We start from the raw sequence: 9,744 nt of genomic DNA on the forward strand, positions 1-9,744 counted from the left end.
TGAACTAGCTGTGTGCAGGCAGATGAGGACCCAAAGGCAAAACTCACGGAGACAAAAGCTGAACTCAAAATCTCTGCTTTATAGCAGGCTTCACAAAGAAACAGAACTAAACTAGGAAAGCTAAACTGAGGGAGCACAGAGAGAGGCACACAGGTTCGGGGAAGAGACACTGACAACGCCACACTGAACTGAGGGAGACGTGGACATAAATACACAGAGGATTAACGAGGGGAGCACACGGGGAACACAGGTGACACTGATAACCATAACGAGACACGGCAGGAGCAAACTGACGGGAGACTATCAAAGTAATAATAATAATAATAAACTTTATTTATAAAGCACACTTAAAAACCAAGGGTATGCCAAGGTGCTTAACAAGTAAAATAGAGTATATGAGGAGGATAATAGAAATAGGACCAAAGCAAGTACTAAATATGCAAGCAGATAACTGTCACTAATACATAGGAAAGCAACAGGTACAGAGCAAACAAGAATTTAAATGAGCATAGAAGTGCATGATATAAAATCATAAAAGAAATATTAACTAGAGGGAAAGGCAAGATTGAATAAGTGGGTTTTTAATCGTGATTTGAACAGTGCAATGGAATCAGATGCGCGGAGGTCGAGAGGAAGGGTACCGGGGCAGCCAGAGCAAAACGCACGGTCACCCCGAGACTTCAGTCGAGATCTGGGTTGGGTCAGAAGTAGTTGAGTGGCAGATCTGAGTGTTCTAACAGGAAGCACACAGAGGCAGACCAGGGGGAGAGCACGGACATAACGGGCTGAGGAAAACATGGAATAAAACACAAGGAGGGGGAACGAGGACTCACATACACAGAGGGGGCACACAGGGGGTAAAGTCAGGGGAAATCAAAGAAGCAACATCTTAACAGAACAACCCATGAACCATGGCATAAACAAAGAACAAAATACAAAAACACACAAAAACTAAGAGCGCTGGGTCAACATGACCCAGGATCATGACAGTTTCTGTATGTGACTCCACATTTGCACATGGATGTATGTTTATTTATCCTTTTAATAAAAGTGTCATAAAAACAATTCCATGTCAACTCTGCATCACTGATCAGGTGGATCAGTTATAGTCCCACGAAGCATGGAAGAAAGCTTGCTCACAGACGTAACAGCATACCATGGAACAAGTTGTTTGGATGCGACCAAACACTGGACCTGTGACCCAGTGTTCGGTGTGTTTTTTAGTTATTCTGTGAGTGTTGTTATTCGTGGGTTTTGGTTGCTGTTGCTTTGCCTTTCTCGTTTTCCTCGTCTTGCCACTCTTGTTTCCACGCTCCCCCTGTGTCCCCTCTCAGTCGTGTCCCCGTCTCAGTGTCTAGTCTGCGTCTTTGTGGTTGTCTCGTGTTTCTTTGACAGTCCCATGTCCTGTGTCAGTGTCACGGCGGGGTGCGCCGGTGTGTGTGTGGAAACAGGACCCAAAAGCAGATGACGATGAGGAGTAGTAAGGTTTTAACAGAAGGTGAAGCTTTATTGCGATGCCGGCAGGAAATAAACCAAGAGACCAAAACAAACAGGCAAAACACTAAGAAACAAAACACTAAGCTGGCAAAAACACTAAGAAACAAAAAACACTAAACTGGCAAGACACTAAGAAACAAAACACTAAAGGTACTAAGACCAAAAAACTATAACTATGACTGAGGTGAGCTTAAACAGACGAAAACTATAACCATGACTGCGGTGATGTAAACAGACGAACCGACAATGGCATGGAGAAAACAAAAGGCTTAAATACAGACATGAGGTGATCAGGGGAAGTGGCGACACATGGGGGAAAACAGCTGACAGACATAAACCTAATGACAGGACCAGGAGAGGAAAGCTAAATACAATAAACAAAGAACACATGACATTGCCAGAATAAAACAGGAAATACTAAAACATGACTGAAGGAAATTGCCTTCCCGGGTTTCCTCCGTGGCGTGAGCGATAAGCAGAGTTCTGTCCTTTCCTTATAAGATTCCTAATTATTTAAAGTAACACTCAGGTATGCCATTCAGCTGGGTTAGTTACGACGTCGGGAGCAGCTTGGGAGAACAAGGAAACACAGACTGCTTCAGGTTGTCTTCCCAAATCGACTCAAAGGTTTATTTGATACACAGCAGTTTATATAGATGAAAAAAGGTTCGTGTGTCAGCTTTCCCAGTTCAAACCGGTACAGACCAAATAAGGAAACATCTTCCTGCCTTCTGAGCAAAGTATCCCTTGTGTAGTTTATCAGTTCAGCTATAATTTATGATCATCCCAGCAAAATACACTCCTAGACATAGAATACAGAGTTCTTTCATCAGTGAATTCTGAAACAAACCACCTAGCCTTTAACGAGCCTTTTCCAGGAGATAAAGAAAAAGGGAGGATGGGAGTAAGGAAGTGGTCTCATCTCTGTGGTGTTTTCGACCTTCTGGTACCAGCTTGTGAGTCTCACATTAATTCTTGGGTCACAGAGAAAGAGAAAAACAACTAGTAGATTGGCCTTATTGAGTAACAGTTTTCCTGTATAAAACAATATCCTGTAAATGCTTACCGTGGTATCAAAATATCTAACAGTTCCCCTCTTTTATTATTTTTAAAAAATAATAACTCAAATAGAAAGGAAAAATCACAAATGTAATAACATAATATAAAAAGCAAATCATAAAATGTAATAGTTCACAACCTAATGTTCAATATACACATCAGGAACATCATTGATGACATCTGACACATAATCTGGGTCAATTTGTGCCAATTGCAAATACATTGAAGTGGCTGTACTAGTAGCTATACGGGTTATCATTGAACGTACACAGGATACCACACAACAGACAATAATCATCAAAAACATGCTGCAACGGTTACAAAGGCTACAATTAGTTCCTTCCATCTTCCAAACGTGTCCTGTAGCCACTTATGTAGCCACTGACCGTGACCTGCATTGGCAATTAGTTCTATCTGCAATGCTTCAAGTTTATTCATAGCTTGTGTGAATGAACCGTTAGGGGCGGTATTATTGGGAATGAAAGTACAGCATACATCAACGGTTACTAAACCACAGGTACCGGTCCAATTAACAGGTAAAGCTAATCTAAGGGTATTATTGCACAACCAATAAGCATGTGGGATTGGTCTGGTCAGGCGCGTGACCATGTGTGATTTAACTAACTCCCCCCAGTCAGTGTCATTTAATACACCGTCTGGGGGAACAATGATCGAGTCTCTGCTCGAACTTGAACTGTGTGTGTGTTCCTCCAGATATGATACAACTTCAGCCACAGAGACAGCTAGCCATGTCTCATTACAGCGTGCACCTGGGGAGTCAGAGAAGAATGTATAGTTATCCTTTGTATAATCTATGTGTGTGTCTGGGCCAGTTAACTTTAGTCTGCGCAGACATATCATACTAGTATTAAAATGGAGAGGGATCTGTCCTAAGGGCAGTGAGGGCTTTAACCTATTCTTAGGGCGTTTCATTGGGGCGCAGGTCCCTGCGGTGTCATTAGATAACTTCAATAATTCGCCTAATGGAGTCTCAGGGTTAGTTGGTGTGTGTGTGTGTGTCTAAGTAAGCAGTCGAGAGGGCTCAGAGTCAACTGTAAAGCGTCTTTAAAGAGAGCATTATCTCCGCCGATTTTCTCTAGTCCCTCAGTGAGGGGGAAACCGGATATGGGGTATCCTACTATTACCTGTTCTGGATTAGCCTTTGAACAGACATAACAGTTACTGTTTCCTAAATCACGAGCGGCTGTTCTGGCATTTTCATACCAGGCGTTAGCTCCTGTTCTAGAGGGCGCATAAGATGGTTTATTAGTGGCGTCTATGTTGCTATTTACTGATTTTAGGGAACGTGAGGAGTGCATTAAGTAAGTGTCTTGCAAAATGGAGCATGAGGTATAGTCAGCAAAATATGACCTGCAGAAATATGAACATGGTTGCAGTTTACAATACAAAATAGAAAAGAGAAATCCTAAGGTTAATGCGATAGGTATGATAAATAACCTAAATATATAAGAAAGTATATAAGAAAAACAGTTCTTCAGTTGTCTCCTGGCCTGGTCCCAGGTTCGAGAGACACAGAATAAGCGTCGTATGATGACAATGGGCATTTCATTTTCTCCATTATCAGGATGAAATGAGTCTGGCTTTATCAGGTTAGACATCATGTGGTACTTTTGGCTTTCTGTTCCTGCTGGATGTTTGAGTACCTTGTTGTTGTTCTTTCAGACGTTGTGTGTTAATCAGTGATTGTGTGTGTGTATGTTGGATCCGGGCGCTGGCTCGCCTGAGATGTCATCTACCCGTGTGTTTATTTGCTCTGGATCCGGGCGCTGGCTCGCCGGAGATGTCGTCTGCTTGATCCGACGCCTGAGATGGTCCGATTGGGCTGGTCTTAACCCTGCTGGCATGAATCCACTGAGGTTGTCCGTCTGTGAGGATGCTGGTTCTTCGTCACTGCCAGTAAAGCCTGGGGGCTGGAAAACGCGGCCTCCCAGAGTGTCCTTGGTTTTAGTGGCTTCTCCAACATGCGTCTCCTTGTCTCCACTGGTGGAACTGTGGAGGGGAAAAGCTGAGAGAGACAAACTTTCTGATAGTTATTATTCAGTTTTTCTACCAGGTTGTGAACATCAGTGGACAATGCAATATACATCACCTTCTACTAGCGGTGCCCCTCTGGAAGCTGACCATGGTGTTGGAAATAGTCTTATTTCAAATGGAAATAATTTGGTTACTGCAGATTGAGTCATTCTAATCTCACACAGGACTTGAGTAAGTAATTTGACCCAGGTCATTAAAGTTTTAGCACACTTTTGAATTACTTCTAATGTGAATGAAGATCCTCTATCACTGTTAATCTGGTGAGGTATTCCGAATCTGGGTATTATTTCATTGCTCAACTTTTGACAGACTACTTCTGCAGTTTCTTTTGAGGTTGGATAAGCTTCTACTCATTTACTAAATTGATCCACTATTACCAGTAAGTACTTGATACTTCCTTGCGCTGGCATTTGTGTAAAATCAATTTGTAATGTATGAAATGGAAAATCTGGTTGTGGTAAATGCTGATGTTTTGCTTTTGATTTTCCTACATTAGTTCGTGCACATGTTAGGCAGGTTGCTAATATGCTTTTTACTGCATGTGATGTTTTCTCAATTACAAATCTTGATTTTATTGCCCCTATTACCCCTCTTTGTCCGACATGACTCACACAGTGAAAATGTCGGGCAAGGACTGGCATCAGGGAATATGGAAGGGCAATCAAACCCTTAAGATTTTGTATAAGCCATCTCTGTCATCTAAGGTACAGTCATTATTCTATGCAGAGGCTTGCTCTTGTATGAATTTTAAATCAACATTTGTGTCTAAATAGTCTGGGAGTGTAACAAGTGGCAGCTGTAGGGGCACAGATAATACTTCCTGTGGCGGTGGGAGCTGTGATGCAGCTGCAGCCTTGGCTGTCACGTCTGCTAAGGCATTACCTGTTGCTTCGTCTGTGTCAGCTGTACTGTGTCCTTTCGTTTTTACAACTGCAACGGCCGATGGCAGCTGTATAGCCTGAAAAAGTCTTTTAACAAAATCAGAATTTAGCAATTTATTTTCCATCAGCAGATCTAAATCCTCTCTGTCTCCACAATGTGCCAAAGTCATGCACAACGCCAAATGCATAGCGGCTGTCTGTGTAAATTGTCACATGCTTATCCAAATGTAGCTCACAGGCGCGTATTAAAGCCAGGAGCTCTGCTTTTTGTGCTGAGTGAAATGGTAATGAGTGAGCCTCTAGTATGATGTCAGGCACTGTTACCACTGAATAGCCACAAAGAAATGAGTTGTCATTCGGCCTTGAACAGGACCCGTCCACATAAACCGTGGCTGAGTCTGAGATAGGTGTTTGCTCTAAATCTGGACGTGGTGCTGTGGATTCCTGTATACGTGTCATGCAGTCATGAACGTCAAGCCTGTCTGAGCCATCCTGTCGGTCAGAAGAACACAGCATAGGATCAATAAATGTGCTGGCGAATCAGGTGTGCTGCTCGCTTTTATAGTGAGATTTGCATATGTTGTTTAGTTATGTTTGCTACAATGGTCGTGACCTGGTGATTGGTGTGTAGAATAGTGTCATGTGAGAGTGTAAGCTTCTCGCAGTCCCTTATCATGATAGAGCAAGCTGCTACTGCCCTCAGGCAGGCCGGCATTCCTGAACAATTCAGGCAGCACCTTTGAGTGGCGGAGGTCAGCACTCCCTGTAATGCATTGAAAGAGACAGTCATTTCTGTGGATCACAGTATTCGAGGAGGCTTGTCTTTTTTACAACAGTCACGCAGAATGTGGTCATGAAAAGAACAGTCTGGTATCCACTGTCTGCAATAGTTCACCATGCCTAGGAAGGACAACATTTCCTTCTGTGTAGTGGGACGAGGGACAGAGGTCACAGCTTTGACCCTGTCTGCAGTCATGGAACGTTTTCCGTGAGACAGTGTGAATCCCAAATATTGAACAGAAGTCTGACAGTACTGCATTTTCTTTGCAGATGCTTTGTGGCCAGTCTTTTGGAGGTGCTGGAGAAGCATGTGTGTAGCAGTTTGACACAGTTTTTCACTTTCAGCACAGAGGAGGAGGTCATCCACATGTGGATCAGGGTGCAGCCCTGGAGGAGTGAAGCACCATTGAGAAAGCAGCAGAGCTGTCTATCATGCCTTGGGGCAAACGAGTCCAAGTGTACTGCTTATTTCTATGTGTGAATGCAAATAACGGCTGTGTGTCTTCATGAGAAAAAGGAGCGGAGCATAAATCCACCACGGTAAAATGTGTATGCAATGCATGTCAATATGCTGTGAACATCTGAAACGAGAGGTGGCAGAGGAATGTTGACTGCATTAATTTGCCTCAAGTCTTGTATGAAACGCCATACGCCAGGTTTGTTAGGCTTTGGCACAGGATTGACAGGAGTGTGGGCTTTATTACTCCTGTAGTCAATAAATCTCCTATCATGACATCTAGGGCTGCGGCTTTTTCCGTGGAAATGGGACATTGCCTGACATATACTGGCTTGTTGTTTTTTTTTTTTTTTTAGGTGTACGTGATAAAGTCAATAAATCCTATCTCATTCTCACTTTTTGACCATAATGTCATATTCTGGTATTCAGCTGGCAACGTAAGTGCAGAAATAGTACAGTGGATAGGGTAGGTTAGATCTATGTGTCGACATATTTCGTAACCTATGTCTGAGTTATGTAACAAAATCACTGTTTGACCTTCACTTGTGTGAGCAGTTATCATGTTGTTGAACAGTGTGAGAGAAACAAAAGTGTGGCTCCCAGTCATGGGATTACCTGTTAGTGGCGTCTGTACACGTTTTTTTTTTGGCACAGTGTGTGACATAGAGTACCGGACAAAAAGGATGTTGAGTTCATTCTCTGCTGAGGGTCCAGCTGACACAGAGGATGTTCCTTCTCCATCATGTCGGTACATAGGGCAGAGAAAACATAAGCTGTTATCAGTGTCAGCAAACATTTCACCCTTTATGTTAAATTAAATACACAAATTCATTTTTGCTTTGGGTGTCTGCGGCTGCTGGAAAACTGAGCTAAATTTGCACCTCTAGCTTGTCCAACAGTGCATAAAGCGTTTTATGAATACTAGGATGGATTCATCAGGCTTCTGTTTACACATAGTTACTGCATTTAAGTCACTTTTGTCTCTGGACATTGTTAGCAGGAATTTCTTTAGATTCTTAAAGAAATCGGCGACTTTGTCATTATTTACCCTCCTTTTGTCCATAGCGGTAACATTTGATGCATCACGTCGCGGCATTCTATCATATATTTTCTACAGGACTTTTTAAGCAGACTACTTTTCTTATCACAAATGATATTCAACATTTCTACTGACCTGTTTTCTGGCGATAATCGTTCGGGATAAGGCTCCGGAAATAAATTAGAATGCATTGAACTTCTTAAGTTGTAAACAAAGTCAGTCACATAAGCACTCCCGCATGTTCTGGATACGTGATCATGGACGTCTTCACCGATTCGCGGACGTAGGTTACACGTAACCGGAAATGGGAGTTATACTGAGCCGTTATTTGAGACTTTATTTTGTATTTTATTAATTTTTGGTTTTACAGGTACTTTAGATTTTTTTTATCGGACCTGTCTGTGGTCTTTGAATAATTCTGACCCATGTTCAGTGATTTCCAGAGGGGTTTACACGCTAGGAGGATTTAGGTTAGTATTTTCGCTGCGGCACAGCTGAGGTTACTTTAAATTTATTGCTAGCAATTTTTTTGTTTGTGTGAGCAACTCTCACTTAGCGAGCAACTTCTCGCTTAACGAGCAACTTCTCGTAAAACAACAGGCAACTTCCTGTGTCTTTCTGCTTTTAATTTACTGCTTTTAACCCTTGTATGGTAATCGGGTCTGTGAGACCCGTTCAACTTCTCCCTGTGTCACTCTTTGGTGAGCAACTTCTCACTTAACGAGAAGTATTTAAGACAACAGGCAACTTCCTGTGTCACTCTTTGGTGAGCAACTTCTCACTTAACGAGAAGTATTTAAGACAACAGGCAACTTCCTGTGTCACTCTTTCTGAGTGAGCAACTTAAACAAAATTAAAATATTCAAGACAACAGGCAACTTCCTGTGTCCACCAACACCACACAAGGGTTAATTTACTTTATTCGGGGACTGAGGAAGTCAGTCAGTGTATCTCTCTGGATCACTAAGTGAAACTTCGTCAGCATATCCCGTTTTTTTATGGATCGATCACTGAGAGAGGTATAATAGGTCTTTATATAAATATGAAAGACGCATATTTACCTTCTGTCAGTCATCCCACTTCTGACACCAAGATTGAAGGAAATTGCCTTCCCGGGTTTCCTCCGTGGCGTGAGCGATAAGCAGAGTTCTGTCCTTTCCTTATAAGATTCCTAATTATTTAAAGTAACACTCAGGTATGCCATTCAGCTGGGTTAGTTACGACGTCGGGAGCAGCTTGGGAGAACAAGGAAACACAGACTGCTTCAGGTTGTCTTCCCAAATCGACTCAAAGGTTTATTTGATACACAGCAGTTTATATAGATGAAAAAAGGTTCGTGTGTCAGCTTTCCCAGTTCAAACCGGTACAGACTAAATAAGGAAACGTCTTCCTGCCTTCTGAGCAAAGTATCCCTTGTGTAGTTTATCAGTTCAGCTATAATTTATGATCATCCCAGCAAAATACACTCCTAGACATAGAATACAGAGTTCTTTCATCAGTGAATTCTGAAACAAACCACCTAGCCTTTAACGAGCCTTTTCCAGGAGATAAAGAAAAAGGGAGGATGGGAGTAAGGAAGTGGTCTCATCTCTGTGGTGTTTTCGACCTTCTGGTACCAGCTTGTGAGTCTCACATTAATTCTTGGGTCACAGAGAAAGAGAAAAACAACTAGTAGATTGGCCTTATTGAGTAACAGTTTTCCTGTATAAAACAATATCCTGTAAATGCTTACCGTGGTATCAAAATATCTAACAATGACAACACAACTTAACAGACCTAATACGTGATGAATAATTACAAAACCCCAAAACATAGAAAACCAAGAACAATAACTGCCTAAACTAAAGGAAAATAGGAAATAACACAAAACTGATCACATAACAAAATGAGACAAATACAAAGAAAACTCAGAGTGCTGGGTCGGAGACCCAGCCTGTGACAGTCAGTGCATCGAGGTTTTCTTCCCCTTGTTGTGT

The 9,744-nt window shown here is 42.1% G+C and overlaps 1 long non-coding RNA gene across 2 annotated transcripts; it reads right to left on the reverse strand.

The window, feature by feature from the left end:
* Positions 1 to 2,100: 2,100 nt before the first annotated feature.
* LOC143421542 (uncharacterized) lies at positions 2,101 to 9,516 on the reverse strand. Of its 2 annotated transcripts, none has more exons than XR_013101224.1 (2): positions 8,830 to 9,516; positions 2,101 to 4,582 (listed from the first exon to the last, which is right to left on the reverse strand). It is a non-coding gene; the product is annotated as an uncharacterized LOC143421542 (long non-coding RNA). The 2 variants fall into 2 exon arrangements; XR_013101223.1 differs by lacking the exon at positions 8,830 to 9,516 and adding an exon at positions 7,904 to 8,823.
* Between the last annotated feature and the right edge of the window lie 228 nt (positions 9,517 to 9,744).

This window comes from Maylandia zebra, linkage group LG12, assembly GCF_041146795.1.
Source record: "Maylandia zebra isolate NMK-2024a linkage group LG12, Mzebra_GT3a, whole genome shotgun sequence".
Lineage (NCBI taxonomy): Eukaryota > Metazoa > Chordata > Actinopteri > Cichliformes > Cichlidae > Maylandia > Maylandia zebra.